Raw genomic sequence first — 19,219 nt, 5'->3', positions numbered from 1 at the left:
CGCACACACACACACACAAAAGATAGCTGGGACTTAATAAACTGTTAGGCTCAGCATTAGTGTGCTTGCCATCGCTGATCAGGCACCCGGAGTCTTTGCTGGCCTGGCAGGCATGAATCAGGAGGGGAAGGGTTGTCCTGCATCACTCCCCTGAACAGACCCTCAGTGTTGCTGAGCTGCTGTCTTCCACCAGCTCTTACACTCGTGATGCTGGCGTTGATGATTCCCAGCAGGGCTGACTAACCTCTGTTTCCCTTCTCCTCTCCTCTTTATGGTTTTACACCTTGCCACGTTGGTGTTTTCTTCTTGAATCCCTCAGCTACTGATGATCTTGTCTTGACAATCCTACCTCTCTGTAATTTTTACCTTTTTATCTTCCTATAGAATTTCTTATCACTCTTATTCAGCAGTTACACAGAGTTAGACCTTGGTATGCAGGCAGCTAAACTGCTGGATGGGAGAAGCTTACAGCAGAGGTAACAGAGAGGGTGATAGGCCATAATGGGAGTATTCGCATGACCAAATTATATTTCTAATTGAAAGTAGTATTAAAAATGAATTTTAACAGACTTATCAATTTCATTTTATTAAAAGAAGTAATAAAAATATACTTTTCCTGTGTGATTTTCAAATAATTTTCACATTTCAAGTTGTTATGCATTAGCATAGTGCTGTACTGTTTGTGAAATACACAGTGGAAGCATAATTCATTTTAGAATGTGCTTATACTAGAATCAAAACACAAAAAGGAATCAACGGCAACTTTGAAAGACTTTTGCAAACTTGCATTTTGTTCCAGATTGGATCTGACAATGTACCTTTAATAACTTGGCCTTGAACATCTGCAAACTGTTTGTAAGCTGGAATTTTCTTTTTGAATAGCTGACTGTGGAATCAGTCTCTGTAATAACGCTGTGTCTCCACAGTACCTATTTGTAATAAAATAATAATAGTAATAACATAATCATAATAGCAATAATAAAATCCCTTCCTTCCCAGTTAAAACTCAGCATTGCGGACAGCATTTCATAGTAATGTAATGTGCTGTTGGCTGTTTATCATGGCTCACAGATCACTGCAAATGGCCTCCAAGCCCCATATACAGCTGAAAATACGCTCATTTTCTGGGCTGTTCCCTTCTAGTTTCTTCATTTTAGTAAACGAATCCCAGAATCCAGAAGTGTACAAGAAACTTGTGCACCAGAGCTCTTTTTCTTTTCAGATGTAGATTAAAGAGTGCAAGACTGTCAGAAACAGTGTTTTGTGGTCACAGAAGGAACTCGGGATACTTCTAACTCACTCATCATGGGAGATAAACGAGGCAGCATTGCTCACAGGATCATCCTCTTCTGTCCATACCTGTACTTTTAAATATTCACATTGATGTGGATTGTTTAGATTTTGATTTAAGTCCTTGAATGCATCTCTGTGAATGCAGTGCAATGTACAGACAGGAAAGCTAACACTATATGAACTAGCAGGGATAGCTAACTTACCCACTAAGAGCAGGTGCAGAAGCACCCCTAACTTAAATGGAGAGACTGTATAGTTATGGCCATGCTGTGTGACATGGGAGTAAACACATCCCAGATCAATGTTAACAGAGGAACCAAATGCCATTTTATTCTCCCTTACCTACATATGTGTATATATATATAAATTAAATTACCTTTCACTTTGTAATACTGTCTCTGATACCTCAGCTAGTGTGGGTGCCTCTAAACATTGCAGTGGTCAGTGTAGACAAACCCTTAATCTTGTATTTGTTTTCTTGGCTCATTTTTCTTTATAATCTGCAGGACCAAAAGGGAGTGAAGGACACCAGCTTTTCCTTGCTGTGCTTACTGGCTTCTTCATGTGAGTGAGCTAACAACTCAATCAATTTCTGTAATTCCTGAGCCCTCAATGACCTAGGATTTGGAGTTTCTTCCAAAATATTTGCTCTCTCTAACATATGAGGATATTTCAGTTTCCATGAGCTCAAAGACCAGGTGTTAAACTTTGTTATTTTTGCATTTGATATTGTTCTAGGGCTTTTGGAAAACCCATTGCTTTAGGCTCAAGAGTCTGAAAAACCCATTAACAATCTCAGCAGTAATGACAAAGTAGAAATCAGCATTCAAAGACAAGTTGCTTCTCAGGGTCTTGGGCAAATGTGCTTTGCAGAGTGTGCTGGTGGAACTTGTTTCCGAGAAGACCAGTGGAGCAGCCTGTGCTGCTGCTTGAGGGTCTGTGATAGGGTGCCCAGATACAGAAAATGATGAGAAAGAATGAAGAGAATGATGGCTATTGAGCTTATGCTTATCGTATTTGACACCATTCCTGCAGTGGCATAAAATGAATGAAGCACATCTGCTTTTGGGGAGAGATGAGTAATCCTCAGTAGAGTACAGTGCGGTGATCCCTTAATTGGCACCGATTTAGCTGTCTCTGGAAGTGAGAGTAGGATAGCAATGTCAGCAGAGTGTCATGTCCCAGGTCATTTACTGTGCTGAGAGTCAAGGTTTATTAGCTCAGACACAGCTCTGCCTCTGCCGCACATGTGTCTGTGTAATGCTGGATTGTAACAGGCAGCAATGCCAGCACGCCTGTTAGCTCCTCTGCACCGCGCTCTGCTGCATAGGAGAGTTCTGTCCTCACGATCTGGGCTGCTACTGAGGTTGCTCGTGTTTCCATGTGCCCTCTTCTTGAAAAGCTGACTGTTTTATGAGACTGAGCTCAGTGCTATTTTGTGGATAGTGTGTGTGTTTTGTTTTGTTTTGTTTTTTTTCTCCCTTCAGTGATAAGGCATTTTCACTTTGCTAGAAAGAAAAACAGAGGTGAAGTACCCCAGTAATTGTTTAACATAATCTATGACCTACTAACCTTTTAATTTTTCCATAAGCAAACTGACTGGGCAAAGATCAAATGCAGCTGTAAAAGTTGAAAGAATTATTTGAATTCCTAAGTGGAGTGCATGGAGGCACTTGGGAACAGCAGCTGGTTGTGTGATGTTTGGAAGTCCCTGAAATACATCAGCTGGATGCTGACTGTAGTGCGACTTTCTCATAGGTGTCATCCATTGGGGCACTAATGAAGAGATTTGGCTGGCCCTTGAACCAGGGAACACTTTCAACTTTAGCCTTTAATTTAAGAAGGAATCAATCAGTACTGGCAGCAGTAGAATCCAGCAGTGATGTTTCTCTCTGGGATTTCTTTCTTGTTCCCTCATGGTTTTCTGTCCTTGTTCTCTGTCTGATAGGAAACTGTAGTTTTGAAGACCCTCATGGGAAAAACAGTAGATACTTTAGAGGCAGTCGCAACAAGCTACTTGGGAGCTTTAGGCAAAACTGGCAGCAGAATATTAGTCAGTGATATTTATACAAATGTTTTTCTTAGAAGCTTCTGGTAACAGTTTCCTTCATTTCGCAGGCTGATCTGAAGACTCTCAATTAAGTATTAGTTTATACTTTCCTCTGCCTAGCTCCTTCAAACCTGCTTTTCTTTTTAATAACCTTCCTACATCCCCATGGCATTAGTTGCAGTTTTCTTCTTACAGAAGTCAAACTTTCAAAAACAGGGACTGCTACTCCTCACTGATACTTTGTTGCAAATAATTAGTTTAGAGAAACTGTGGTAGAAGATCAGACCACTGGTCCTTTTCTTCCACTGTCCAGCCAACGACAGAGTCCCATACCAGAAACTTGAGCAGAAAAAGATGCTGGAGGTCCTGTTCTGAAATATGCTGAACCTAGAGAAAGCATCTTTATAAAGTCCTACTTTATCTTTTACAATGTTTATATCCCATGAGAGCTTCCGAAAGCTTTTGCTTTTGTTCATGTCAATTCTCGCTAAAGTGAACAAATGCTCTTGCTTTCTCTCCATATGCTGTTGATACTTCCCCTAATAATTGGATTTATGGTTGTTAATCTGGGTGCTTGTAGGTGTAAATCCTCAGGTTGTAGACACAGTTTATTCTGTGGGCACAGATACGATGAGAGCAAAATAAGTCTGCCCTTTAAAGGTTTGCCTCATATGATGTAGTCAGTGTATGTCTCATGAGAGGGAATGTTATCTTAGACTCTTAAAGTGTTAGAAAGAAACTAATGAAGCTGTTATATTGACATGAATGTCATCTGGGGACCTACGGAAGGGAGTAGTTTTCTTCATCAGCTAAGAAAAGGGAAGGAAGGACTGTTCAAACAAGGATGTTCTGCTCCAGTGTCAGTGAAGAGATACATCTGTGCAGTCTATGTTTTGTTGTGCTAGGAATTGAAGGAAATGATTGTGGCAAAAATGCTGCAAAACTTTTGGCTTCATATTTGGCTGCTTGGCTGTTTAAAACCTAAGACTTTAGTGCAAATTGAGTTTTGCTAGTGGTATAACTTCCATGCTTGCAGCATCTGAAAGTTTGCAAAGTATAGGTTTTAGAAATAAGTCTCTTATATCCACCTTCCCACAGTCTGTTGGACCTAGTTGTTGCACTTTGTGTTAGTGTGTTTCCTGGGGAAGGAATTGCTTTGACTTTTTTTTTATAAGAAAGAGTTCTAATCTTGTTTTGTCCCTTGAGACATTATCCTGTTATAAACAAACTATTAATCTGATGCTAACCAGGAAGTCGGTATGAATAAACAGATCAGCTCTCACTAAATTTCTTTCTTTATCTCGGGGAAATGAGTGTGATGGCGATCAGGTCCTAATTTAGTCTCAGCTAGTTACCTGACTGATTGGATAGCTGTCCAGACATAAACCAGATGTGATGTTTGAACTGTGGCTGATCAGAAGGTGTTAGCAAATCGGTACTCAGCCTTTCTGTTAGATATGCAGGGGACATCACTGAATAACTAACATCTTTCTAATAAGAAACGTATCCCAGGTAGTGGAGATTTAAAGATGGGGGATGTAATTTAAATGATAAAATGTGCAAAAATTAATTTTCACAGTCAAACATCTGAGCACTTCATATATTGGAAGAGATTTGATTAATAACTCTGCAGTTAAACATTTTATAGCATTTTTATTTTAATTTAAACAATTCACATATTCTTATATTCATTCGTTTTCTGTAGATTAAAACTAGCATGTCTCAGTATGTCAGAATACTTGGATTTTGCAGCTTCTTCTCTCTTAGGCAGCAAAAAGCCTCTGTTTGCCAGTTTAGATTCTGTGTGTATATGATCTGTCACCTCTCAACTGTATTTCTGCTGGCTGCTGGTTAGGCAGTTAATCACTTTGATCCCTGGTTGTGGCCTTGGTCTTTCTCAGATGGAGTCCTGAGATAGAAATAATGCTCTAATTGATTTAGTCCTTCTGTTTTTCTTGCTCTATTTATAATTGTCATTTGCCTTTATAATTTTTTTTTTCCTAATTCTCTTCATGTTTTACACTCAGGTTGGTGTGCCCATAATGGGGATGCAATACTTCCAGCAGTGTTTTGGATACGTTATTGACAGATAACTGACTCTTCACTGATTTGTTTTCTCTAGCTGAAGTGCTCATTCTGCCTATGGTTATGTCAGAAGTTAGTTGTGCAAAACTGTTTGGATACTAGCACATTTGGCTTTTAGTTTTATATTGTTTTGTGGATTTGGAGGGTTCTTTAGAGTATTTAAAACATATCTTTTAAAGTATTTGTTCAGAGTCAGAAACAGAGCTTTTTGAGAAGGTTTTTAAATGGATTTTAGTGGATGTCCGTATGAAAAATTTGATTTCTTGTTTCCCTATTTCATGGTTTATGGATTTTGCTTTTACTGGCCAGATTATGTTTCTTTTTGTTCTGACAAGTTTTTAGCCTGAAGGAACTTGCACTCTGGCCTGCTAATATGGTTGCTGCTCTTATTGATATAGCCCGGTTTTGTTTTTACTATGTGCAAGTCAGAGCACAAAATTTCCAACAAAATTTGTGTATTTTTCTCCCTCCTAAGGGCTAGGTACAGTTTTCCAAAAAGTATTATGCATCCAGCACAATGCAAAGACTTGTCTACAAAGTGCTGAGCTTCTTTAATGCCAAAAGATTTGAAAGGGTGCTGAGCACCCTAAGGTATTAATCAGTTTATCTTGCAAACAGTTTTTCTATCAAGTTTTCTTATAACTCATAAGGCACTTTCCTTTCCTGCTCATCTCTGCAATTGAAAGGTATGCATTGAGTAAATTCAGTTGAGCTCACAGATGCGCTATGCTCCACTTTTCCTAGGACTATATTTTGTCATTTGTTCTCTTTATTTACCACAGTGTGTGTGGTGTTTTTTTTTTTTTTTTTTAATATGGATCAAGATCTTCTACTGCAAACCTATGATGAATATGGTGAATATAGATCTCCACCAGCCTTTCCACTATAGTTGTGTTGTATTTATGGGAAACATGAAAATACTAACATGCCCCTGCAATCATAATCTTTGTATTGTCCTGTACAATCTGTCTCTGTCTCCTCCCTCTTTTTCTGTTATGGTCTGGACAAGTACATTGCTTTACTTATTAGATATTCTGTAGGGGACTTCTTTGTTGTAATCTCTTAAAATAATTTATTTTAAGTGAATAATAAAATACAAAATAAAAACAAAGCTGAATTGCCTCAGAAGAACAGTTGGTTAGACGAAAGATATGTGAATATGGGATGGTCACTCTTAGATATGACTGAAAATGACGAATCTCAATTTTCAGAATGTCTTCTGAAGAAGAACAATTTCAGGGATCCAGGTCTACCGTTTGGGATGTAGTTTTTGTCTGCTTTTAAAAACATGTTGTTATTGAGGGACCTGAAAATAGGATTTTTTTTAATTATTTTTTATTAAAAAAGAGCAGTTTTCCAGAAGACTTGTTTCAGGAATAATAATTTGATGATTTACAATGAAAAGAGTTGATCAGTTCAGGGGAGCGAGGGAATTTAAGTTCTATTTCCAGCTCTTTTTCAGACTTTCTTACTGATATTAAGCCCATCTTTCTGCATCCTTCATTTTTAAAGTGGAGGAAATGACAGTTCATTTTCCCATGGTTTTTCCTGTTTCGTTTTAGACCACAAAGCTCGGAGGGCAATGGTCAACCGTTACTCCTATTTGTGTTCCCTGCTTAGCACAATGGAACCTTGTTATGACACTGACAACCGCTAGACACTGGTAAAATGTAAATCAGCAGTTAAAATAGTTACAGCTTATCATTTCAAATGGAATCACTCTAAGGTAACTTCAGTATACCTGTAACAGCCAGGTGAAATCAGTTGTACTGTATAGCTGCTGAATGCTGTAGGTCACTTGTTAGCACTGTCTTTAAACATATGTACTTCTGTAACTCTGTTTTTATCCAAGAGTACGTGGAATATTATTTCTGGGTGGTATGTGGTGTGAATGCTTTGACTATAAAATAGCTGGTGAAAAATACTCTGCATAAAACAATTCTTGTAAATCCTAATCCAATCCCAGTCAAACCAAAGGAAATGGAAACTGGCCTAAACCTTTGGCATAACGGTATTTTTTTCCTAGAGGAAAAAAAAAGTTCTCATATCATCTTACCACCAATGTCATGATACAGAATTTTTATATGTAATATGTAAATAATGTAAATACTTGTGCTTAGTTTCTTAAAGCTGTATTGATTTCCACCTTCTTCAGAGAAGTGGAAAGAGCATTTACCTTGAATCTGAACAATTTAGGCACTGGATTCCCAGCTATAGGAGGTTTTACTCTTTTTTTTGAAATTCTGTAGCAACTCAGATTTATCTATACGCAGTCTGTCTTGGTCCTCTCTTCTCTCTACAGATGCTTTGTCATGTTGGCTCTAGCACTTGCCTGACAGTGTAGGTGGCTGGGTCAGGAGGCTGGGCTGCCTGGACACTAGCCATGTGGTTGGCAGAGTTAGCCCGCTTATCTGATTGAAAACTCACTGTGTGATCAGGTGAGCGCTAGTGCTGAAGTAAAGAAAGAATCAGGATGGTATGACTGAGTGTTTGGTGGTGGGACCATGGCAATCTTAGTTGCCGTAAATGACCATGAAATGGCATCGTTAATTACATTTGCTACACTTTTGTTGTTACATGTTCATTTTCTGTCCTTGAGCCATTTCAACAAGATGATACAGATCCCTAGTGCTCTAAATTAATATGACGCTATGGTTAGTGGCATAGGCAGTATTTTATTTTATGCCAGCTGAGCATTGGTTGGATTTATATATGAGTGCAGCTCATTAACTTTCTAGTGTAATTTATGATCTCTTCTCGTGTTAGAAATTGTAGCATGTCTGTATGACAGTTTTGCCTCCTAGTGGAATATATAGTTGCACCTTTGGCTCAAGCACTCAGCCAACATTTGCAGTTGTTTTTGTTCGGATAAGAAATTGATGAGGCAGCGAGGTGTTTCTTACATACAGTCATGTTTAGGAAGGAGGTACACAAAACTCTCCTTTTTTGACAACGCTGAAAATATAGTGCAATTTCATTGCTTAATGTTCCTCATTTTCCCACCATCAGTTGGAACCCCAGGAGTTTCTTTCACTTTGTTCTTCTTCAGGGTCACGCTACAAGCTTTTATCCTGGAACATCTGCTGCATTTGTTCAAAGTCAACTTCCCCTGGTCCTGCAACAATATTCAGGCACCCCTGTGTTTGTATTTAGTCTCCAGTGAAACCTCTCTACCAATATAACTCCAGTCATGGCCATTTCTTTCATATAAACTGCATTTTTAGTGATGATCTCTGTTATTTTAAATGGGTTATTAAACCAACTAAATCTATCTAGAATGAGGATGTAAATATTATAATTGTTTACTTCAACAAAGTTCTACCCAATCACCAGTAAAACAGTGTTTTTCATTAGAGATTATCAGTGAACTTGTGTGGTTTCCAGCTAGTTATTAAAAAAAAATCCTAACTCTAATAAAATATTTGTGGCTATAATTATATCCAAAAAGACTCCAGTGTGCTACTGTGTGTGAGTGCTCAGAACGTGGAGGAAAGGGGTCTCCATACGAGCTGTCTCTTTGGTATTCAGTGAACACCTTTAATTACCATACAATCTCTTTTGGGTATTGTCCCTGATGAATAATGAACAGGAGATTGAAACAGGGCAGTTTTTATCATTTTTTCCCATTATCAAGTTTAATGATGTTCACTACAGCAGACTTGATGTTTCACTATAGCCACCTCTCTCTTTCTCTCCTTCACTCATCAGTGTATCCTCTCATTCTCTCCCCTGCCCCCCCCCAACCCTTTTCTGAAATTCATTCAGTTGTAAAATTTATTGCATTTGAACATCATAAAACTTGTGGAGTTATGCACACATGTGAAACAACTCATACTCTTTTCTAGTGGAACTAGGTTGTTTGCTTAAATAGAGAAGACCGCGTCAAAGTGTTATTTCCTTTAAATCTATCAGATTTAAAAACTCATTTAAGATGAAATGCCTTGTTTGCAGAAGTGACCTGGGGAAGTGGCAGGCAGAGACATTGCATACAGACATTTGTCTACTATATTAAATGTGCAAACGTGAACACCTATCCCCGTAGCAATAGTAAAAACAATACTTACACCTAAAATACAGTCAGTGAACAAAATTAAGAAAAAATAGATCTCAAATTAGTAAGTAAATCAAAGCTTTTAAATATAGAGGCATTGCATGTATTTTTCAACTGAAAGTGTCACTGGCTGCAAAAGTATCACAGATCTTGAAATAAAAAAAATAAGACTATTTCCTCACCCTTTATAAAATTTACAGTCTGCTGCTCTACTGAAATGTTAGTCTGTTGAAACACTTAAGTACATGTATAAGGTTAAAGATGTATTTAAAATAAAACATATGCCTAAGTACTTTTCTGAACTGAGATCTTAAATCTTAGATTTAAGATCTGATCAATCAGAGGTTTGGGGCCTCAAACGAATTTGGAGGGGCCTCCCCAGAACAGTGCTTTTTGTGTTATCTGCTGGCTTTGAAGAATGGATTAAAGAGCAAACATTATTCCCAGGGTGGTATTGCTGACACCAGCTGATGTGCAGGAACATCTGTTTTGTAATGGGAAAGCACTTTCAGCTGCACTAGAACACCTGACAAAGTTGCTTTTAATTCTATTTGAAGTAGGTGGGAGGGGAAGCTATATTTAATTGTGAAGTGGATTCCTATGTTGATACCAAGTTATCTAATCCATGTTTGGCTGAGAAACCAAAAAGTTTTAAGATCATCATCAATCTTTTGCTCAATTTCCACTTGCTCCAGTCTGTTCAAACTTCAAGACAACATGTAGCAAAATAGACCAAAGACAGAAAAAAGGGGGAAGGGAAATCTATGTGGTAGCAAAAGAGATGCCATCCGTGAAATGTGAGCCATGTTTGGTTTAAAAGATGCTATGGTTGTAATAGTGCTCAGCTAAGGGAGAGGATTCAGATTTTTTGTGGTCCCATAACCCTACATGATGCGACAGCTTTCAGGGCTAGATACAGGCTCTCTGTGGATGGAGCTATGTGAGGGAGTTTGTGTGGCCATGCATATAGGAATGTCTGTGATATCAGATGGTGTTAATTGGGGGCTGCAATTATAGACACATCTTCTCATCTTGTGAGCAGCAAAGCTGGCCTTCTTGTAACTGATACTGTAGCAGAGATACGGCGAATGGTTGTTACTGCATAAATTCTATGTTAGGATGCTTACAAGAAGCTGAGAGCTATTCTCCTCATAGCATCTGGGCTATAAATACTAGATTTAAGCCATGATCCTGCTTCTCATGATCTAAACCATCAGTGGTCATGGCCAGAGTACTGCCATTTAAAGGAATACTTTTGTTCTTTTTTCTCTGCACTGCCTAACAAAGATTACTCAAGTGGGTGGTCTAAAAATGTGGATTGGAGACATTACATCAGATGCTCTTGGTGTAGGTTGCTTTGCCAAAAGAGTCCCTAGCCCAAGGGTCGGGTTGAATCATGTCTCCTCCAATAGCCTGACTTAAAGCCCCTGAAGTTAACAGGAATCATTCCATTCAGTGGGTGTTGTGTTAGGTCATTAGAGCCCAATGAGCCATCTGTTCACACAGGCCTTTTCTTGCAAAAAGGCAGTGGTGCACTTCATTCCCTTGGAGCAGTATTTCTCAGCCAGTGAGCTGTGGTTTCCCAGGGCATCAGTGAAGGCGGTGACTGCAGTTGGAGAGGTAAGTCTTAAAGCATGGAAAACATTGTTTAAAATTTTAAAGAAAAGACTTGCAGAATTAGTGTGTGTAGATCTTCAAAACTTATGAAGATGAATTTAGTAGCTGTTGGAGTAACTATTTTACGAGATTACAATAGTAAGTTTTGCTGATCATGGTAATAACTGAAAGAATAAAAATATGCATTGATGTCAAACAAGGCGAAATGGCTTTAAAAAGACAACACTAGTGTAAGGGTAGAAGTTCTTCAAATGGGATACACTAATAAAGAAGGTCAAATAGCGAATAATGTCCTCAAGGGCAGGCTTGAGATTTAGATGTGGATATTTAATTTTTAAGAGGTGAGCTGTAGTGTATGGCACACTTCAGACCTGTACGGATCGCTGCCTGCAAGCCTCTTACTGCAACATCCTGATTTCTGCCAAGTCTTGAGCTTCCTTAATTTCCTAGGGAAGCAGACTGGCAGGCTTGTGGCACCTCTAGCAAAGGTTATTAGTGTTTTCCTGTAGTGCCTGGGGAAAAACATACTTTGCTTCACTCTGGTTTCCCTTCATCTTTGGTGAATTCCTGCACAGGGAGGAGGCTGAACAACAGTCCCTTTGCAATTAGACATGTGTAAATAATAGATTTAGACTTGTTACTTCTGTGGCCAAAAATGATGAACTTATTCCATATTCCTCCCACCTGCAAAGCAAACCAGAACTGAACAAAGCCTTCAGTTTGACCTGAACTATTTTAGAGGATGGGAGAAAAATGACTGCAGGTTTTTCCTTACAATCCTTCATCGCTTTCATCCTTTTCCTTTTTCATGTACTTCAGTTTTAATACAAAAAATAAAGAGGAAGCTTGTTTTTAAAATGTCAAAATAGACTTGTTTCACTTTTTTTGAACCCCTTCCTCTGTTTATGTACTGGAATTATCTTTAGTCCTCTGGAGAGATTTTTAGTGAACTTAATATTCGTCGGAAATAAACATATTGACAGTTGTTTTCAATTCATTGTGAGACTTGTAAGAGCCTTACTGAAGTCAAGGTAGATAACATACACTCCTCTCCCCTCATCTACCCAACCAGTCATTTCATCACAGAAGGCCATCATGTTTGTTAAGCATGATTTCCCCTTTGTCAATGCATGCTGACTACTCCATTGTACCTTGTATATAACTACTAATTCACATTTTTTTGAAACTCTCTGAAATAATAAGACAAGTCTTTTCCTTAAGTGGAACCTTCTTTTTGATGAATAATTTTTACCTGCTGTAGACAGGAATATTTTTCTCATACACAGTAGTTAATAACCTGGCTTTGGTTAGATGTGATTTGTTCTAAATCTCTTACACATTTCTCAGCATATATCACAACTGTCCCTCATTACGGGAGACGGCTCTCATTTTACAATCACATTTATCTGTTCTGATGACCTGGTATTACAAATATTTTTTAATTACTTTGACTTATTTTATGTAACGAATACTGAAATATTAAAATAGACTACAGGAAGTGTTGCAATATATAAAAATTTATTTGTGAAGGTTACTTTTTGTACACCAAATACTTTCTACTAGCTGTAGAGAAGTAGACTGTTGATCATTCGTAACTATTACATGGTATTTACCATACAAGTTTCAGGATTATTTTAGGTGGAGCTGATAATGCTGCTAAATCCTTTTCATTCTAAGAATATGATTTTGGTTACTAATATTTCTGAATTAATCCTTCAGAAGGAGTTTTCCATGGTGGTAACTGATTGTGGCTACTGTATTGCCTTTATTTAATACCTTCATTCTTTGCTCTTAACAAAAGAGAATACAATTCTTGGCAAAGTGTGTCTCATAACCCCCACCAATGTCTATGCCATGTAAGAACAGCAGCATATTCTAAATGTCAAAAGTGGATGTCTGGGTTGTAGATCTGAAGATGCAAAGCTAGTTGTTCAAACTGATGGTAGGAAGGGGAGGGTCAGTCTGGTTCCATTTAAGAGATTAATGAGATGTTTGTTTTTTGTGTGTGGGTTTTTTTTTTTCCTCTCCCCTTAACGGTTAAAAGTTCTGTTAAAAGAATGATATAGTTACAAATACAGATGCAAAGGAGTTAAGAAAAGCCAAAATTTATCTTGAGCATGCAGGCTTTTTGTCTGCATGTTTGTATGTATTAAGACAATGTCATTACTAAAATGATCCCACATAATATTATTTTTTTCCATATCTGCCTCATTCAGGCACATGAGGAACTATGCTACATCATGGCAACACAACTGTGTAGTGAATATACTTGTTGTCTCAAGAGTCCCTGCCTTATTCATTGCAAAATTTGGAAAATGTTTGATGCAGACAGGGAACGACAGGCCAGTCAGCCTCACCTCACTCATCAGAGGTGATGGAACAGCTAATCCTGGATACCATTTCCAAGCATATTAAGGGTAAGGAGGTGATCAGGAGTAGTCAACATGGATTCACAAATGGGACATCATGCTTAACCAACACGATGGCCTTCTGTGATGAAATGACTGGGTAGATGAGGGGAGAGGAGTCGATGTTATCTATCTTGACTTCAGTAAGGCTTTTGACACTGTCTCCCTAACATTCTCATAGGCAAGCTGATGAAGTATGGACTAGGTGAGCAGTGAGGTGGATTCAAAAGTGGCTGAATGGCAGAGCTCAGAGGGTTGTGATCAGTGCCACAAAGTCTAGTTGGAGGCCTATAACTAATGGTGTATCCCGGGGTCAATACTGGATCCTGTCCTGTTTGACTTATTCATCAAAGACCCGCATGAAGGGACAGAGTGCAAGTYTGCTGATGATACAAAACTGGGAGGAGTGTCTGATACCCAGAGGGCTGTGCTGCCATTCAGAGGGACCTCGACAGTCTGGAGAGCTAGGCAGAGAGGAACCTCATGAAGTTCAATAAAGGGAAGTACTGAGTCCTGCACCTAAGGAGGAATAATCCCATGCAGCAGTACAGGCTGGGGGCTGACCTGCTGAAAAGCAGCTCTGCGGAGAAGGACCTGGGGATCCTGGTGGACAAGAAGTTGACCATGAGCCAGCAATGAGCCATTGTGGCAAAGGTGGCCAATGGTCTCCTGGGCTGCATCAGGAAGAGTGTTGCCAGCAGGTTGAGGGAGGTGATCCTCCCCCTCTATTCAGCCCTGGTGAGGCCCACAGCTGGAGCGCTGGGTCCAGTTCTGGGCTCCCCAGTATAGGAGAGAGATGGCACTACTGGAGAGAGTCCAGCGGAGGGCTATGAAGACGATTAGGGGACAGGAGCATCTCTCCTATGAGGAGAAGCTGAGAGAGCTGGGACTCTTCAGCCTGGAGAAGAGAAGACTGAGGGGGGATCTTAATCAGTGCCTTTAAATATCTGAAGGGAGGGTGTCAAGAGGATGGAGCCGGACTCTTTTCAGTGGTGTCCAGCGATAGGATGAGAGGTAACAGGCACCAATTGAAACACAGGCAGTTCCGTCTGAACATGAGGAAAACCCTTTTCTCCTTTGAGGGTGACTGAGCCCTGGAACAGGTTGCCCAGAGAGGTTGCGGAGTCTCCGTCCTTGGAGATATTCAAAAGCTGTCTGCTTGAGCAGGGGGGTTGGACTAGATGATCTCCAGAGGTCCCTTCCAACCTCAAGCATTCTGTGATTCAGACTGTCAGGCAGGCAAGAGATGGCTGTGAGGCTGAATGCCATCTTTGCATTCTCTCCCTGCCTCTGCCACCAGAGTTTCTATGTGATGCTGAGCAAATCGCGTAAACTGACACAGTCTCATTTAGTCACTAATCATGTGTTACTAATTTTCTTAATATCCAAACTAAGACACCTGTGACTAGACTCAAAGCTGTGTAGAGTGTTCATCACTGCAAAAAGAATTGATGGGAACTGTGCTTTAAGTGTGCGCCATAAAAATGTTAAGTATACTTGACAGTTGATGGTGTCCAGGTAGGCACCCAGCATTAGTCATGGTCTCTCTTTTCTCCATTTTCTTACATGAAAATAATAATGTCACCTAATCTTGCTAAGACTGTGAAAAAGAACTTCATTAACGTTTGCAAGGCAGTAGCATACTGTAAGATCACCATATGAATAACCGAGAGGATTTTTTTTTTTTTAATTTGATTAATGGTAAATAAAACGTGGAGCCAAACACTGAATAAGGAGGATAGTAACAATAAGAATAAATTAAGCAACTGTCCATTTTGAAAGAGACAGAAAACCTGCAGAAAAAGATAGCATGTGGTTATGTAATCAAGGACTGTATCCCAATACAGGTATGCAAGAGGAAATGAGTAAAGTTGTGTGGATTGTCTTAATACAAATATCTTTTCTTAACTTCTGAGCTCTTAACTTTGTGACAGTAGCTTTTTAAAAATGTTTTTGTAGTTATTAAAAGCTTAAAGAATTATTCCTAATATTCCACATATAGCTCCCTGCTCTAGAGATGCTAAAGCACTGATCTTACAGTACAGTGCAGACATTCATAACAATACAGGGACAGACCCAAGCAACTAATTCTCATTGATTTATGTAGAAGACAAGATTCTGAAATAGAATCCAGTACATTTAATGTAAGTACCTAACTTTCATCTAAGTTTTAGGTGCCTACTGAAGTGGTCTTCCTGAAGGACGTATCTTAAGTTCCTATTTAGATTAGGAAGATAAACAGATACCTTTGAAACTTTCCGGGAGAGATTCTGCTGGTTTAATTTTGGTGCCAACGCTTATGCTGAAGGTATCTTCCTCTGCAAGCCCTCGAAGACATTTTTCTCTCTGTACTGATTGTGGAGGGAACATAAGCACTTTAGTAGGAAAGACTGAGTATGCACCTGAAACACAAGCTTAAGTTGGTACCTGTGTAAAATAGACTGGACTTTCCCTTTGTATCAGGTCTTAAAAGGTATTCAGATTTATTTGTGTAAGCATATATGTGAGATCTGGTTAAGGGAGCAGAAATACCTATGAGAGCTGAAGAAATTAGAAAATAATACTATTTCAAAGTGATTGGTAATACTGCGAACCTTTTCCTTGTGAATAGTTCCTCAGTAATGCCATTGCAGTCAATGATGAATTATGCACCTAAGCTAGAATCCTATTTATCTTTCATAGCAGAATGCATATTACTTTCATTTCTGCAGGTCTGACCCTACAGAAAATCTTCTGTTCTTTCTCTTATTTAAATTAATGTAAAATCAAGTTCTTAGTGTAGTGATCTAACAGCCTGTGGGGAGGTATATAATTATGCATTACTTTTCAGTCCAGCCTACTTAGTGTTGAAGTAACACAACCTCTCTGCATTTTGAAATGAAACCAGTAAACAAAAAAATAATTTTATGCTAAACACACAAATCTCATGTCTTAATCTTCATTCTGTTTGCTTAATCTCATTAGAGCAGCATCTGAAAACTTTACAGTCTTTGCTACTTTGCTAAGGAAATAATATAATCTCCATTTTATGGACTTGGAAGTAAAACATGAGCAAGATAAGCTCAGCTCCATTAAAGGACATCAGTGCATGAAAGTTAGGGACTTCAATTTCAACCTTTTAGGTGCTAGGCCTCAGACTGAACTCTCGACCAAATTCCTTATATAGTAAATGAAGGAGACACCTCAGAATGTGTCATCCTAAACAGCCAGCAAGGTGATTGGAGTGTCACAGAAAGTCCCATGCAGTAGACCTCTGATAACCAAGAGAATATTTCCTGAGGCCAGGATGGTCCTGAGATGGTACCTCTAAGGTTCCTTCATGGATTTTATGTTAAAAGGTTGTTGGGTAAAAGGCAGAAGCACACTCAGTTCCTAGGGGTCTGTCTTCCTTAATGAATGCCTCCACTGCCTGGTTGCCTTTCACTCCTGCATTTCCTTTCATACTCTTTCCGCGTAGAATTTTAAGTTCTTTTGTGAAAAGTGGCACCCACTCAGTATGAAGGATACAGCTGCCTGCTGCCTCTTTTGTTCAGAAAAACTTGTGACGAGGTGTTTAGGGTATTCTCTTGGGACATGTAAGCTCAAATTTCTTCAGAGAGTGGAAGAAGCTAAACTCAGGTCTCCTGTGTTTTTGGCAAGTGGACTAATAACAGTCTATTCTGTGAAAGAGCAAAAGAAGATATGTTGTAAAAGAAAATATCAGCGTCAACTGTGTTTTTTATGGAGCTGCCCGGCATTTCTAGATGGCTGGCATGCTTTGGGAATGCCTGCCACATCAAAGCACTTGAGAGACTTGGGCAAAGGCACAGTTAGTTTTTTAACTGTTTTCAAGCTTAGGGGTGATCTTAGTGTTGAGCTGTGCAGCCCTGTTGATTCTAGACAGGCAGAGAGGCACACAGGGAAACTTTACGGGCAAAATAAAACCATCTTCAACATTAGGCAGGTGGCAAATGAAAGTTTGCAATATTGCGGTTTTTGGGCTTTGATACCTGGGCTCCATCTCAGATGCACTTTAAATGCCTTTTCCGCATTTGCCAAAAGGCGCGCATTGTAATGCAGTAAGTTGAACCTAGATTTTTCTTGTATGTGCCTACTGAATCACAGGTTTTCTCTTCCCTTTTGTTGTCCTATCCCTTAGTAGGGACACATTTGGCCACTGTCAAATAGAGTGATTTTTTGCATACCTGGCTGTCTTTCTTATTCCCCCCCACCCCCGCGCACACACACACTTTGCAGATACAGCCTCCTGTGCCAGGCAAGCAATTATACAAAATTGTGTATGAAGATTTAATGATACAAAACAGTGTTCATCACAATACTAATTGTGATTCTTACCATCGTTCCATAAACTAAAGGTTTCACGATGTTTGAATTGGGATCTCTGTGATTAATCTTTATTTTATTAAAAAAATGTATTTTGTTTAACAGATGGGGTACAGTTCGTACATGTCACTATTTGGAAGGAAGTGACAACTAGAAATAATGACTTGGAGAAGTTCAGATAATGGTTTATATGCTTTCAGGTAGTGATTGAGAACTCTGCTTTATTACGTCTCACTAGGTTGCATAGAGTTATCATTTCTAATGTAAAACAGAAAACACAGTGTGACTATGCGCTGAGTCTGTAATAAGACACAATGATAAAAATATAAGGATAGACCCATATCAGTTAATAACATGGGAAAATAATGTGTCTGAATACCCAAATTAAAGAGATAGTGGGTTAAAACAGAGTTGACAGGTAAAGTGTATTGAGGTTTGGTATCTGGTTTCCACTTGGGTAACTGAACTGGTTCAGGAAATGAGCAATAAAGCAACTTTTGGTAATGATTTCACTGAAGCCAAAAATCCCCTTGGCTTTTTTAGTTCAGAATAGAACATTTAAGAACATTTCAAAATTGATATTTGTGCTTCATATTTGCCTTGACATTTTCAGGTTTCTGCCTTCCTGCTTTTCTCAGAATCCTGGGTGGGATTTAATCCTACCACAGAAAGTATTAGAGACTCAGATATTATTATTAGGACTGGCATTTGCAGAGTATTGTTTGTATCAGGTAGGTCATTATGTATTTCAGGGAGCAGGAACAGACCTTCCAGCACAGCCATTAGAGATGCAGCAAGCGCTTTTTCCCGTTGTTGGCTGCAGCTATCAGACTATGTATGAGGAAGAAGTATGAAAAGTTGCCCTCCTTTCTATCCCTTTCTTGGTTAACAAATGTCATTAGCTGTATGTCATCTTTGCAGTAAGGAGATATTAAGAGGTGCAAGAATGGGGAATAATGAAGAAGTAATCTTGTGGTGCTTTCCACTACCTCGTTCATCTGAACAGGAGTTGGTCACATTTGAGTACTGAATTATGAAGTTCAGTTCTGTTTGCTGTGGTGCTCCATGCACTTGGATATGTGAGTTGTTTTATACTGAACACATCAGTATGTGACTTGTATAAACAGCTTTAACTTACTGCTTTCTGAAAACAGCGGCCTGGAGCAGTCATGGAGGGTTTCAGGATTGCTAATTGTTTGTGTACAGGAATGAGCTTATAAATGGTTGTTTTTGCAGTCTTGTGTTGCTCATCGAGGCTAACTGTGTCACTGCCAGAAAAGAGAAGGGAGAATGATTATTTTCTTTTTTCTTCACAGTCTACTAATACTTTCAGGGCTCGATATAATGTGCCTTTAACAAACCGTGAACTTCTCTCCTACTGAGCCACTGCAC

The 19,219-nt window shown here is 39.0% G+C and overlaps 1 protein-coding gene across 1 annotated transcript in view; it reads left to right on the top strand.

The window, feature by feature from the left end:
• The window catches only part of TRHDE (thyrotropin releasing hormone degrading enzyme), a 215,416-nt gene that overhangs the window by 17,750 nt on the left and 178,447 nt on the right, over nt 1-19,219 (top strand). The gene's annotated exons all lie outside the window — the stretch shown is intronic.

The sequence above is a fragment of the Apteryx rowi genome, unplaced genomic scaffold, assembly GCF_003343035.1.
Source record: "Apteryx rowi isolate R43461 unplaced genomic scaffold, aptRow1 scaffold_185, whole genome shotgun sequence".
Taxonomy (NCBI): Eukaryota; Metazoa; Chordata; class Aves; order Apterygiformes; family Apterygidae; genus Apteryx; species Apteryx rowi.
The sequence above is the reverse complement of the archived record's forward strand: the minus strand, read 5'-3'. Positions and strand labels throughout refer to the sequence as shown.